Genomic DNA, 16,197 nt, shown 5'->3' with positions numbered 1-16,197 from the left:
ACGAAACTCGAAATCCAATTCCGTAAATTTTTCCTGAAACTAGACTCATATATATATCTACTAATTTTTTTCTAGAATTTTTGGTTGGGCCAATTAGTACAGTTTATTAGTTAAAGTCGCCCCTATTTCAGGGTTCAACTACTCTGACCTCTGTGTATTACAAATCAGATATCTCCCTGTACAGAGCTTCAATGACTATGCCGTTTGTCTCTAATAAAACTAGACTCAATAAGGAATCTGTACATATAAAGCGTGACTTCTAATTATCTTTGTAAAATTTATGGTGAATTTCCAAAGTCAGAATAGGGGATCCAGAAATCGCTCTAGCCCTGTTTCACAAAAATTTAAACATCTCATAAAATATAGCTCATATATCTGTTTCTCTTATTCCATATGAAAATAGACTCATCAAGCTTCGATTCCATAACTTATTCATTATTTAATTCCATTTCTACTATTTTTAGTGATTTTTCAAACTCACGTCACTTCTGCTGTCTGAATCTATTTTATGGTAAATTTTACCTATTTCATGGTTTCCATGGATTAGCTAGCAATTTGACATACATAATACCAAATATGATCATGATTAGCCATTCCAATGGCTAATCATTACCAAGCATTTCTATTTCCATACCACTCAATAACCATATCATAAGACCATACATATAAAATGATTATAATGCTATACATGCCATACTCAAAATATACAAGCCATTATGCCAAGATGGTATACGGATAGTGTGAGCGTGCCTCCGACCGTTTCCGATTTCCGAGCTGGCTTGTCAACACTACAAGGAATGAAAAGGAGGGAGTAAGCATAAATGCTTAGTAAGTTCACATGCAAATAGCAAGTAACATAACCATATAAGCAAACATAAAACATCATTTGCATAATCATCACCAAGACATTCATATCACATTTTCATTTATCATCTTCCCATATTGTTGTTATATCGAGTTTTCAACCCGAGGGTTAAGTACATACCTGTTCAAAGTATTCATTTCACAACACTTACCAATACGTCCCTTTCATCTCGAGTATTCCTCCATTTGAGTAGAATTTTACCCGTTGAACACATCGGAATATAATTCGGATACATGGAAAGTTTGCACATAAGTGCCACATATGTAGCCAAGCTACCATGTAACCCGCCCATAAGCGAACTCGGACTCAACTCAACGAGCTCGGGCGTTCGCATCCATAAGTGAACTCGGACTCAACTCAACGAGCTCGGATGCCTAGTTACATCTCTCGAACTCGGACTCAACTCAACGAGTTCGGACATTTGCATCCATAAGTGAACTCGGACTCAACTCAACGAGTTCGGATGCTCAACCATCCTAGTGACATGTCACTTGTATCCTAATCCATTCCTAAGGTTCAACGGGACCTTTTTCCCAATCATGTGTCTCAACCATCTCCTACGGAATGTCGATACCGATACTCGGTAGTATTTCACATTTCATTTTCCAAGTATATCACATAATTTGACATATTATCAAACAATTATCACAAGTATAATATTTCATAATAATTATCATATCATTTAAATAACATAAAAACATTTAAAATAATAACTATGTTACCAACATTTACATATGAACTTACCTCGTATGCGAAAATGGCTACTTTTACCATTTCGTCCACAACTTGGTATTTTCCCCATTTTAGCCCAAATTTCAAGTTTCCTTGCTCTATCATTTAAAATATAGTCTAATTAGGACTCACATTATTCAAATTGACCCAAAATCATATTTTGGAAAAGTTACAGTTTTGCCCCTAAACTTTTGCATATTTACACTTTTTCCCCAAAGCTCGTAAATTAAACTTTAGCCTATTTTCTTATGTTTTATGACATGCTGATCATTTTTCCCTTCTATGGAAACATCAAATTCTCACTCTAACATGTACTTATGACTATTAGGTATTTTTACCGATTAAGCCCTTTTGCTCGTTTTCGCTTAAAACTGAGTAGCACAAGTTGTCTAACATAATTTAAAACCACATATTCTATCATAAAACACCAAAATACACAAATTTCACCTATGGGTATTTTTCCAAATATAAACCCTAGGTTAAATTATTGCTAGCATAAGCTTAATCGAGCTAGGGACTCAAAAACGTAAAGAACTTGAAAACGGGCTAGAATGGACTTACAATCGACTTGGAAGCTTGAAAACCCTAGCCATGGTTTCTCCTTGCTATATTCGCCATGGGGTTGAAGATGAGCAAAATTGGCTTTTAATTTTGTATTTTAATTCATTTTACCCTAAATGACCAAAATGCCCTTACTACTAAACTTTCCAAAATTCCATCCATGTCCAATTTTGTCCATAGACTTAGAAATTGGTAAAATTGTTATTTAAGACCTCCTAATTAATATTTCAAAACAATTTCATACTAGAAACTTCTAGAATACAAGTTTTGCAAATTATTCGATTTAGTCCCTAATTTCAATTTAAGCACTTTATGCATAAAATTTCTTCACGAAATTTTCACACAATCATGAAATCATATCATAGACCTCAAAATAATCATAAAATAATTATTTCTATCTCGGATTTTGTGGTCACAAAACCACTATTCCGGCTAGGCCCAAAATCAGGATATTACAACTCTCCCCCCCTTTAGGGATTTTCGTCCCCGAAAATCTTACTAGAAAAGTGGTCTTCACTTTTAATCTCATATTCGGTGTCGAAGAACTTTCACTTAGGCTGTACCTCCAATACATCTCTTTAATTTCTCATATGATCTGAAAGCTTACAGTCTCAACTCTCAACTGTTCTTAAATTTTCAACCCTTCTCAGTTTCCCATGATATCATGACATAAAACCCGGATCTCAACTTGATTTAATGGAGATCGGAATTCCAAGAAATCCAACAATCAAAGAGACCTGAAATTCCATAGATCTGATGAGTAGAAATTCATTCAATACCGATATGATTTATAGATCTCGCCAAACATTTAACAATAGGATACATCACATTTTCCTCTTTCCGCCATAGAAATAATTCTGATACGGCCTCAAGAATAATCCTTCTCATTTCTATCCCAATATCAACACTGACAAGGATAATTTTGATAGATCCCGATGCTCGACTTTAACCCCTTTAACAACTCCGATTTTATGTAACATCAGATGCTCTAAACTATCACATTACCTCACTGTCTTGAAACACATCACAATTCATACAACAATACATTACTGAAAGTCGAAGTCTTTGTGCAATGTAGACTAGTCTAGTTCGACGCCTTGTTACCAATATTCTCATCTATCCGAACTCGTCAACATGTAATAAACTTTTCAGCTTTCACAAGATGGAAACCTTATCATTCGTAGTGACTTAAACTAATATCCAACTCTTTCTAATAAATATACACTTCTCGTTCAAACTATTTACTCTTTTATCCGTACAAAATGAAATTCTATTATCAGACTTGGGAAAAATAATCCTGACATAATTGTCACATGAAATCTTTCAAATAGATAATTCACCATACCAACTGAAACTCGCTTTTATCACTTATGCCTTTCTCGATGTCAAATCCTTACGAAATTAGAAAAAAACCCAATACTAAAATCACCACATTACCAATATCAAATTAGAAGTATAGTCATATTTGACATGATTATCACGAGCTGAAGAACCCACTTCGAACATGAGTCGTAATTGACAAATTATGGAACAAAGATAACAAGAAAACCGAATAAAGAAATCCAAGATAGAGAAACCGGAATAAAGAAATCCGAATAAAGAGATCCGGGATAAAGAAACCCAAGATACGATACTATGCCGAGAATCGAAAACCAAACTCATAGAGAAAATACGGAATACCTCGATAATTCTTCAAAGAAAGAAAGTCCAGAAGAAAACATCATTTAATCCCACTGAAATCAAATATAACAAGATCAATATATCTTCCCATACATATATATCAGATGAAGCATCAAGAAGAAGAAACAGAATCATAATATCATATGTATTCTCTCATCAATTCTTATCAGACGAAATGAAATAGAATACCCGATGAAATAGAGCAATATAAATTATAAACCATCAGACTACCAATGCTTTCATCCAACACCGAATTAGAAGACATTCCCATATAACAAGAATTTCTTCGAAGATCAATAGCCATAGAAATATTTTTGAGAACGGGTAAACACATAGAACATCTCAAAAGAGACTGCTAAATCTGTCCAGTCATAACTGTCACACTAAGATAGTTCACATTTCAATTATCATTTCCCCAACTAGTTCTGCCGTCACAAATTTCATATTAAACCATTCACTAAAGAATGCCAGTTCTGAATAAATTTCAATTTACACTTTTCTCGACTTTGCACCTGAGTAATTCGATTTACCAAAGAGAATTCCTTCTCTAGTGAGACGAGTGCATAATTCCAATAATCTTTACGTCAATCCGATACTTTACTGGCTCTGACTTTACTTATCAGCTCATTTTCAATCTCTAATCATACTTATAATTATTCTATCACTGTACTCTTTGGGTTCTCAACCGGAAACTTATCCAATACAAATCTCATGAAATTCCATTATAAGTACCACTTCGGTAAGGGGGAGGGGTTGTAGGACCTCTGACTCGACTTTCTTATACATACACATATGACACAACTTCCATCATCATAGTAACATCATAAAAATCATGTCATTCCTTCATGTTGGCTTACACCAATTTTCCTATTATCCCATTTAGACAATATACTTATGCATACATTCTATGTTTTCTAGATAGCTTTACTTATCCATTCATTTAATTAATTTAATTCATGCTCATGACATCATATAAGGCCAAACAAACATAGATATTTGCATCACAATCACAACTTTCATTTCGTGCATCATCGTGTACATATCATTACAATCATATAATTCAGTCCAACAATTTAGCATAGATAAGTTCATTTCATTATAATCCTTTATCTCATAAAAATTATATATCATTAACATTCATCAACATTCGACGTCCAAATCAAGACAAGGACATTTTCATTCGTATCATAATATTATGATGTTTATTCATACCTCTACTACTTTCTATTTTTTCCGTTCATCTTATCAAGTAAGCCACATACACTACATCATATGAGCATTAAGCAAATATGAATATTTATCACATATGTATCATAAACTTTTATTCATACTTTTCTAAACCGAGACTTATCATAATCATAATTTTACTCAAATACCTTCACATAACATTAAACATGGTCGGCGCAGCTCGGTTGGAGAGTACCCTGTCTAAATAAGACGGTACTGTACTCATACACGTCGGAAGACATCACACTATCACAGATCAGTGGCATGTATAGCTAAACTTTTACACATGCTAGGTTAGTCCGAGAACCGACTAAACCTGCTCTGATACCACTAAATGTAACACCCCGTACCCGAGACCGTTTCCGGAGTCGAACACGAGGTGTTAACGGACTTAATTCATTAATTAAACAGCTCATACAATTCATTTTAAAATTTCTAGACAAGCTGGCTAACTGCATCACAGTCGCTTTAAAAATCATATCTCGAGTTACGAAACTCGAAATCCAATTCCGTAAATTTTTCCTAAAACTAGACTCATATATATATCTACTAATTTTTTTCTAGAATTTTTGGTTGGGCCAATTAGTACAGTTTATTAGTTAAAGTCGCCCCTATTTCAGGGTTCAACTACTCTGACCTCTGTATATTACAAATCAGATATCTCCCTGTACAGAGCTTCAATGACTATGCCGTTTGTCTCTAATAAAACTAGACTCAATAAGGAATCTGTACATATAAAGTGTGACTTCTAATTATCTTTGTAAAATTTATGGTGAATTTCCAAAGTCAGAATAGGGGATCCAGAAATCGCTCTAGCCCTGTTTCACAAAAATTTAAACATCTCATAAAATATAGCTCATATATCTGTTTCTCTTATTCCATATGAAAATAGACTCATCAAGCTTCGATTCCATAACTTATTCATTATTTAATTCCATTTCTACTATTTTAGTGATTTTTCAAACTCACGTCACTTCTGCTGTCTGAATCTATTTTATGGTAAATTTTACCTATTTCATGGTTTCCATGGATTAGCTAGCAATTTGACATACATAATACCAAATATGATCATGATTAGCCATTCCAATGGCTAATCATTACCAAGCATTTCTATTTCCATACCACTCAATAACCATATCATAAGACCATACATATAAAATGATTATAATGCTATACATGCCATACTCAAAATATACAAGCCATTATGCCAAGATGGTATACGGATAGTGTGAGCGTGCCTCCGACCGCTTCCGATTTCCGAGCTGGCTTGTCAACACTACAAGGAATGAAAAGGAGGAGTAAGCATAAATGCTTAGTAAGTTCACATGCAAATAGCAAGTAACATAACCATATAAGCAAACATAAAACATCATTTGCATAATCATCACCAAGACATTCATATCACATTTTCATTTATCATCTTCCCATATTGTTGTTATATCGAGTTTTCAACCCGAGGGTTAAGTACATACCTGTTCAAAGTATTCATTTCACAACACTTACCAATACGTCCCTTTCATCTCGAGTATTCCTCCATTTGAGTAGAATTTTACCCGTTGAACACATCGAATATAATTGGATACATGGAAAGTTTGCACATAAGTGCCACATATGTAGCCAAGCTACCATGTAACCCGCCCATAAGCGAACTCGGACTCAACTCAACGAGCTCAGGCGTTCAGCATCCATAAGTGAACTCGGACTCAACTCAACGAGCTCGGATGCCTAGTTACATCTCTCGAACTCGGACTCAACTCAACGAGTTCGGACATTTGCATCCATAAGTGAACTCGGACTCAACTCAACGAGTTCGGATGCTCAACCATCCTAGTGACATGTCACTTGTATCCTAATCCATTCCTAAGGTTCAACGGGACCTTTTCCCAATCATGTGTCTCAACCATCTCCTACGGAATGTCGATACGATACTCGGTAGTATTTCACATTTCCTTTTCCAAGTATATCACATAATTTGACATATTATCAAACAATTATCACAAGTATAATATTTCATAATAATTATCATATCATTTAAATAACATAAAAACATTTAAAATAATAACTATGTTACCAACATTTACATATGAACTTACCTCGTATGCTAAAATGGCTACTTTTACCATTTCGTCCACAACTTGGTATTTTCCCATTTTAGCCCAAATTTCAAGTTTCCTTGCTCTATCATTTAAAATATAGTCTAATTAGGACTCACATTATTCAAATTGACCCAAAATCATATTTTGGAAAAGTTCTGATTTGCCCTAAACTTTTGCATATTTACACTTTTCCCCAAAGCTCGTAAATTAAACTTTAGCCTATTTTCTTATGTTTTATGACATGCTGATCATTTTTCCCTTCTATGGAAACATCAAATTCTCACTCTAACATGTACTTATGACTATTAGGTATTTTTACCGATTAAGCCCTTTTGCTCGTTTTCGCTTAAAACTGAGTAGCACAAGTTGTCTAACATAATTTAAAACCACATATTCTATCATAAAACACCAAAATACACAAATTTCACCTATGGGTATTTTTCCAAATATAAACCCTAGGTTAAATTATTGCTAGCATAAGCTTAATCGAGCTACCGGGACTCAAAAACGTAAAGAACTTGAAAAACGGGGCTAGAATGGACTTACAATCGACTTGGAAGCTTGAAAAACCCTAGCCATGGTTTCTCCTTGCTATATTCGGCCATGGGGTTGAAGATGAGCAAAATTGGCTTTTAATTTTGTATTTTAATTCATTTTACCCCTAAATGACCAAAATGCCCTTACTACTAAAAATTCCATCCATGTCCAATTTTTGTCCATAGACTTAGAAATTGGTAAAATTGTTATTTAAGACCTCCTAATTAATATTTCAAAACAATTTCATACTAGAAACTTCTAGAATACAAGTTTTGCAAATTATTCGATTTAGTCCCTAATTTCAATTTAAGCACTTTATGCATAAAATTTCTTCACGAAATTTTCACACAATCATGCAATCATATCATAGACCTCAAAATAATCATAAAATAATTATTTCTATCTCGGATTTTGTGGTCACAAAACCACTATTCCGGCTAGGCCCAAAATCAGGATATTACATGTATGGAATGAATGGCTTCATCTGCTATCAAAATATTGTTGTTAATGTTCCTTTCTAGGATAAAGCAAACTTGATTAGAAGTTATGAGGGAAGGCAAAATTCTTCTTAATCTATTCACAATTACCTTGGTGATCGCTTTATACAGAAAAAAAAAACACAAGCTAATAGGTCAAAACTGTGATAGGTACTCTAGGTTATCAATTTTAGGGATAAGCACAATTAATGTTTAATTATGACTTGTATTGATTGGCCTTCCTTAAAAGACATCTCTAATCATCAGACATATTGAATCATCTACAATATCCCATCTACTATGATAAAATTGTGCACGGAATCCATCAACCCAGAGTATTTAGTGGGGCCATTTTTAGGCTAGTATGCCTTGTGACGTCTCGAGAAAATTAATCTATGATGACAACCCATGTATCCCCGTACGAAGAATAAATCAAAAAGGTAAAAAATATGCCTAAACCAATATGAGTAAATAGTATACACTTTTGCAAGAAGTGTTGTAATCCTCAATTAAAACTAGTTGCAACGATTTTCACTCCTACCCCTATCCACCCAGAAGGAAAATGATTTGAAAAGCTCTCCTCTTTTCAGAGAACTTTCAAATTTTCACCACTTGTTGCTAGGCTAGTGAAAAATAGTCAAGAAATAATTTAGGAAAATTAAGAGAGCTGTCTTTTCTTATTCAAAACATCATTTTCTGAATTTGGGATAAATTTAGAAAAAAGGATTTTAGGATTAAATTCATAAATATGATATACTTCCAAAATTATATCCGTTCTTTTAATCCTTTTAATCCTTCTTTGATTGGAATTATTAAATAGACTATTTAATAAATAAGTTAAATTAGATTTAACAAAACTAAAAACATTTGAAACATATTTCAGAATACTTTAATTGGACCCGTTTTTATATGTGTGAAAAGCAAGCATACATGTAACTTCCCGCCTGATGAAGCCCTGGAATTTCGAGTGTTGTTTATAGAAATAAGGCTTATGGAGTAAGTTCTGAATGTTTAATGTTAGGATTTGATTAAGTGTAGGAACTCTTCAAGTGCGCCTGTAATGCCCTAGTTCTGGCGAACATAGGATCGGATGCATAGTCATAAAAAGCATGATTGGAAAAGTAGTATTTGCCTAAAAGTCCTTTTTGTCGTATAGAGTGGGCGGACTCCAATATGAAAATAAAAGAATAAGGTTTCAAACCAAATTTCTATAAGTGGAAGAATAAGATTTGTGGTTAAGAAAAATGATTTTTAGGGTATGAGTTTACGCTAGTGGTATAGTATACCCTATAACAATTGTGGTCCTTTGCCAATTAAGTTACAAGGCAAGCTAGTTAGGAACTAACTAAACATGACCTAAGATAAGTTAAAAGCTAAAGGAATAATCGAGTGGGTTTCATGGAAGTGACAGATTTTGGAAAAGACAACTCAGTATTGATGTGACGTTTACCAAGTACCGATAAGGACTTGGGTTAGGTTAAAATGAGTATTCAAGTTTGGTTAAGGAGATTGATCTTCTTCCCTCTTACCTCTAAAAGTATTAAGATTGAGAGGCTAAAAGAAGGTAGAAACATTTTCTTTAACCTGAGTCTGAAACCCCGAATTTTTTCTAGTGATTTTACTAACATCAAGGCAGAGGCGACTACAGCATCTTACTGAATGATGGATTGGAGTCCAAGCTATTGATTGCACAAGGAAATACTTGATCGAGAGTTTGGAGCCTTAGATGATGAAAGTCAAATGAGTCCCTAAGCCGAATCTTGCATGTATGTTATGTGTTCTAGAGACTTCTATGAAAAATGATTGAAACATGAAACAAAAGCTAGATGAGTATGCTATGACGGTTTTGATGTAAAAGGAGTATTTGGTAGACCTTATGTAACAACCCTAACCCGTATCCTTCGTCAGAATAGGGTTATAAAGCATTATCAGACTTATAACACAATCGAAAATAAAATTTTCAAACAATTATCAAATTCAAATACAAGTTATTCATAATTATTCATCAAGACCCTAATACGAGCCTACGAGGCCTAAAACATGCTTTAGAAGTGGTTTGGGACTAAACCGATATCTTAAAATTTTTTTAGAAAACATAGAAAATTTTACAAAATAAAGGGGACACACACCCGTGTGTTTCACACGGCCAAAGACACGCTCGTGTCACAGATCGTGTAGACATTCAAAATGGGATCACATGGCCACGTCCCAGCCCGTGTCTGACCCCGTGTAACTCTCTGACTTGGGTCACATGGCCAATCACAAGCCCGTGTGACCAGCCCGTGTGCCCTTCGAAATGGCTTCACACGCTCGTGTGCCTGGCCGTGTGCTAGGCCGTGCCAAACCTGTAGGGTATACTGACTTATGCCTCACGGCCAAGTCACACGCCCGTGTGTTAGGATATGTGGAGCATACTGACTTGGTTTCTAATTAACACCAGGGGACACACGGCCGTGTCACTAGACCGTGTGCCATACACGGCTGAGACACATGCCCGTGTCTTTGCCCGTGTGGATAAAAATAGGCTATTTACCAAGCCGTCTTTCTCACCCAAATTTCAACCAGCTAAAAACATCAATTGGCATACTGCATAGCATCAATAAACATTCAAACCAATCTCAACCAAGCATAATTCATGCCATTTCAATACCATCAACTACAAGGCATACAAGTACCACAATATGCTATTCAATTTTATACCAAAATCATATTCTTAATTCACTTGGCTAGTTAACTTTATATATGCACTTTCTTACCTCTAATCACAAGCATACCAAATCTTGAAATTTCAACCATATAGTACTCTAAATACCAATTCACAACAAGCATATAAATGGCAATATTACACAACATAACAAAGGCTATTTGATCAAATATTTACATCACCAAATATACCAAAATAAGCCAACTCTCATGGTTATACACAAAACCAAACAGTTAACTTTTACAGGCCAACTTAAATGGCTAAAATCCATTACTAGAATATACCAAAATGACCATAATTCCTATACATGCCACAAAACCAAAACACAAGTTCAAAAGTACCAAAGTAGAAGCTTGATAGTGAGATGCAATCTCTGACGACTCCCAATCCGACTTAGCTTCGAAATTTACTATAGAACACGAAAAAGTAAAGAGAGTAAGCTATAAAGCTTAGTAAGCTTGTATGATAAATAAGTAAACTTACCAACCAACAATTCAATAACATAAATATCATATAATGCACTTCAAATTTGAAGCATAACTTAACACATGAATTCAATCCAAAGATTAAACACAATTTCCATCAACTTATTCGATTCAATGATTGTATAGTTCGCATACATACCTGTACAAGCTAGTATTGATCTTATACTCATCCATATCTTTGATATACCTATTGAACCATTTAGAATACTATAGGATACTCGGGAATCTTTCACCCTAAGTGCCAATACATATTAATCTCATATCACATATAATGCTCACTCTCAAGCTATCAATGGGTCTGCTTACACAAGCTGATGGTCATTACGTAGCTACATGGTGCTGCTCACACAAGCTGACGAGAATCTGCAACACATGCCAGATAACTCAACCACCGGTAGGACGTACGGACCAGCACCCAGATCACATAACCCCTAATGACATGTCATTCGTATCCTAATCTATTCCTAAGGTTCAACCTGGATTTCACATTTGCTGAATCATCGTCGAACATATCCGCAAGGTCGTATTCATACATAATTCAATAATAAAAAGAAATTATATTAATGTTTATTAACATACGAACTTACCTCGAATGCAAAAATGATGAAATGAGTCAATTATTCCAACACTTTGTAATTTAGATCCGAATTTCACTTTTCTTAATCTATACGTAATCAAATTTAGCTTATTTAATTATCATTCTATTCAATTTATCCCAAAATGCATATTATGTCAACTTTATACTTTTCCCCTATTATTTCAAAATTTTTACAATTTAGTCCTTATCTCATAAAAACACAAATTCATGCAATTAGGTCCCTATCCATGCTAGCTGAATTTCATATAGACCCATAGCAGCCCATATTTTTCATTTATTTCACAATTCAACCACAAAATTTACACATTTCATAATTTAACCTCTAATTGACATTTTTACCAAAAATCACTTTACAAATGTTGTTTATCTAATAATAAGCATACATTTTCTATCATTAAACATCAAAATACACAAGTATTCATCAATGGGAAAACCCTAAACCTTTAAAAATTTTGCAAATTAGTCACTGGGCTAGCTAGATTAAGCTACAACAATCTCAAAAACATATAAATCATTAAAAACGGGACAAAAATCACTTACCTAATAGCAAGATGAAGTTGCTGAAAGTTGGAGCATAAAAATGGCTTCCTCAACCCAAATTTTCTGTTGTAAAATGGAGAAGAAAGATGGTATCTTTCTTTTGTTTTATTTAATTCATATTGTTTTATTCATTTACCAATTTAACCTTTATTATAAACCATTAAAAACACTTAAAAGACGTCTATCTTTGTCCACTAACATTAAAAATGGTATAATTACCACATAAGGACCTCCACTTTAAAGTTCTATAGCTATTAAACACCTTCAGCTAATAGAACACAAGTTTTACACTTTATGCAATTTAGTCCTTTTTATTAAATTAGGCATTTAAACGATAAAATTTCTTAATGAAATTTTCACACAATCATACTATCATGCTGTAGAAATTAAAATAATAACAAATTAAATATTTTGACCTCATATTTGTGGTCTCGAAACCACTGTTTTGATTTGACTAAAAACGGGCTATTACACTTTTTATGTATGGAGAGTATAGGATTTGACTGGTCTAAGTCGTGATATGAATCTTGAGCCTAAAGGATGATTGCTTATGAATAGTTGAAATGTACTGTATGTGTCTTGAAAACATGCTATGGAATGTGTCTGTTATGAATGAGTCAGTATGTGTGATGAGTCTATGTCGTCTCCACAGAGACTTCTATAAGGAAAAGTCCATGACACCATATCATGTAAAAACATAGCTGGTGGGTTATGGCATCATATGGAAAGAACTAAAGGAAGGTTATTTCCTAATGGTGTTTCTACGAGACCTAAATGATGAGGGGCAAACCTCACGTAGGATGAGTCTAGGCAAATCCCTATCACAAAAACACCAGGAAAAGAAAAAACTTCGTGGTAAACCTCTGCAAAGGAAAACCTCTATGGCGAACCTTTGAAAATAAAAGTGTAACACCCCTAACATGTCTCTGTTGTCAGATTAGGGTTACGGAGTATTATGACACATATAAAAAAATACATCATTAAACCATTCATTTATTAATTTAAATAACAATTTTCAAATCTACATTTCATTTAGAGCATAATCACATTTACTGGCCTTAAAACGAGTTTACAAGGCCCTAAAAATAGTTTGGGATCAATCAGGGACTAATTTGAATCAAAACAGAAAAATATGGAAAATTTTAAAAAATTTTGAAACAAGAATCACACGGTCGTGTGACAGAGTCCAGATCGTGTTACTTAGGGACATGGCCGTATGACTGCCCTACATGCCCCTATGCTCTGACCGTGTAACTAACTGTGTCCATGTGAAAAGTCTGAAACCTAAAATTAATAAGGCACACAACTATGTGAGTAGGCCGTGTGTGGCACACGATCGTGTGATAGCCCATGTCTCAGGCCGTGTGTACCTTAAAAAGCTTCGAAAACAAGGCAAACTTTCATCCAAAACTTACGTACCAAGCTACATCAAAATCAACCATTTCCATAATTTAAAAACACATTTAAACAAGCTTAAAACATGCCAAAACATTAACCTAAGTGCCAAACCAATGTATCCTCATTGACACCACAATTCAATTATTAACCTCAATTCACATGTCATACCAAACTAATTTGTATTCAAGTTCATAAGTTCATACATAAAACTTATGCCAAACTTACGATTTCTTCTTATTCATTCACATTCATTCATACCATGATTCAAACACTTAAATAAATTTTATATCAAATGACCAAAACAACATTATACAAACATATTCACACCAAGATTAAAGACACATACACTAGCAAGCTAATACCATGCTTAAGAATCTTTGCATCAATCTTATATGCAACACATGTAGTAAATGTTCAAAACATTTACAAAACACACCTATTACATGCCATATAACCCAAAATAAATGTATCAAAATCTACCAAAATGTATCTAAATAGTGTGATCTTCAAGTTGATCCAATCTCCCAACTCTACAAAAAGTTATCTATAAGGAACATGAAAAGCGACATGAGTAAGCTTTAATAGAGCTTAGTAAGTTCAATGATTGAAAAAATAAAACTTACCGCATAAACATAGCAGTTTCATTAACAAGATTAGCAAATAATAAATCCTATCATTCACAGTCACTTAACAAGTGAGTTTATACATGTACACATACAAGTTGAAAAATATATCCGATCACATAAGATCACTCAATATCAAGTCACGATATACATTCAAAAGACTATGCAGACACATATAAGATTTAATAACATGTCATATAACCATTTGAAACTTTCCTGATAAATGGTATAAATAGATTTGTATACGCGGTTAACCATCCAAAACACACCAAAACGTTCAAATGAGCCAAGCCAACCGAAAACACACATGTGCACTTATATGTCTAATTTTTATAGGTTTATTTAACACCTTTTTACTCTTAATTCATGCAAATTCCGAGCATGTGGATAGCTAATTGGATCATTTTAGTTCATATATAGGCATTGTGCATAATTTTAGTAAAGTATGTAATTTTATGAAATTTATTATTAATTTTTCATAATTTTACTATTTTATGCTACATGTTAATTTTTACTCAATTTGCTACAGTTGGACCACTAAATTAATTAATGTGGGAGTCAATAAAAACACACATGCATATGAGCTAAAATCCACCTCATTTGGATGACTAGATGATGAATTGGGCTCAGAAATATTACCTTGACCCAACTTAAAGATGGTTGCTAAAGAGAATTAAATTGCTTCTTAATTGGGTTACCAAAATCGTCCAACAAGGGGAAGAAAAGCCCAAATTCGGCAAGCCATCAAGAGCAGCCAAAATTAACTTTGGGATAATTAAATTGAAGGCCCTCACACTTGTGGAAAAATCACAAATCAGCCTCCAACTTGAGCTTGATTGCCATCCAACCTATGCCATGAATCAAGGTAGAACCGACCATCAAACCAAATAACCACCAACCTCTCATCCCACATTTCATGGTCGGCCAAGCAAAGGAGCAATCTAAAGGATTCGCAAGTTATTTTTAGCAAACTTCCATACCACTCCTCTACTATAAACACCACCCTTCATTTCCCATTAGAATCATCTCTCATCATTAATATATCCCTTAACTCTCATCTTTTTCTCATCTTTCTTTCCTCTCTTCCACGCATAAACCATCCATTTCCCCACTTCCCTTTAGCTAGAATTTCCTTTGAGGAAAACCACTCTTCGCTGGCCACCTTCAGGAGCATTTTGCAAAGGAGCAATCATTAGAATTGGAGGAAGCCCCCACGATCGATCTTCGGAGAACCACCAAAATCATCAAGAGTTTCTTCTTCCCTATTCTTTAGTTTTGTTCTTAGTTATTCAACATGTTTGCAAATTGTTTTAATGATTTTTCATTGACAATGATGACTTAATTTTGTTTTAACTGGAATGATTGCATTAATTTGATGAAGTTCATTTGATTCATGTTTATGATGTTTTGTGCCTCAATTGTTCATACTTCCAATTAAAATCACACTATAGGAATTTAAGGTTTTAGTGGCGTTTTTAGTGGTGTTTGGATGGAAAACACCGCAAATATTATACATTAGTGGCACTAATGGAAAATGCCGCAATAGGTAAAGCAGTAGCAACGTTTATGAGAAAAATACTCCAAAAGGTTAAGCATTAGCGGCATTTATGAGAAAAACACCACAAAAGGTCAAGCATTAGCTGTGCTATGAGAAAAATGCCGCAAAAGGTCAAGC

The 16,197-nt window shown here is 34.1% G+C and overlaps 1 long non-coding RNA gene across 1 annotated transcript; it reads right to left on the bottom strand.

Moving 5' to 3' along the window:
• Positions 1 to 504: 504 nt before the first annotated feature.
• LOC128292801 (uncharacterized) lies at positions 505 to 1,695 on the bottom strand. The gene is made up of 2 exons (XR_008282727.1): positions 1,610 to 1,695; positions 505 to 788 (listed from the first exon to the last, which is right to left on the bottom strand). It is a non-coding gene; the product is annotated as an uncharacterized LOC128292801 (long non-coding RNA).
• Positions 1,696 to 16,197: the final 14,502 nt, after the last annotated feature.

This window comes from Gossypium arboreum, chromosome 5, assembly GCF_025698485.1.
Source record: "Gossypium arboreum isolate Shixiya-1 chromosome 5, ASM2569848v2, whole genome shotgun sequence".
NCBI classification, from domain to species: domain Eukaryota; kingdom Viridiplantae; phylum Streptophyta; class Magnoliopsida; order Malvales; family Malvaceae; genus Gossypium; species Gossypium arboreum.
The sequence above is the reverse complement of the archived record's forward strand: the minus strand, read 5'-3'. Positions and strand labels throughout refer to the sequence as shown.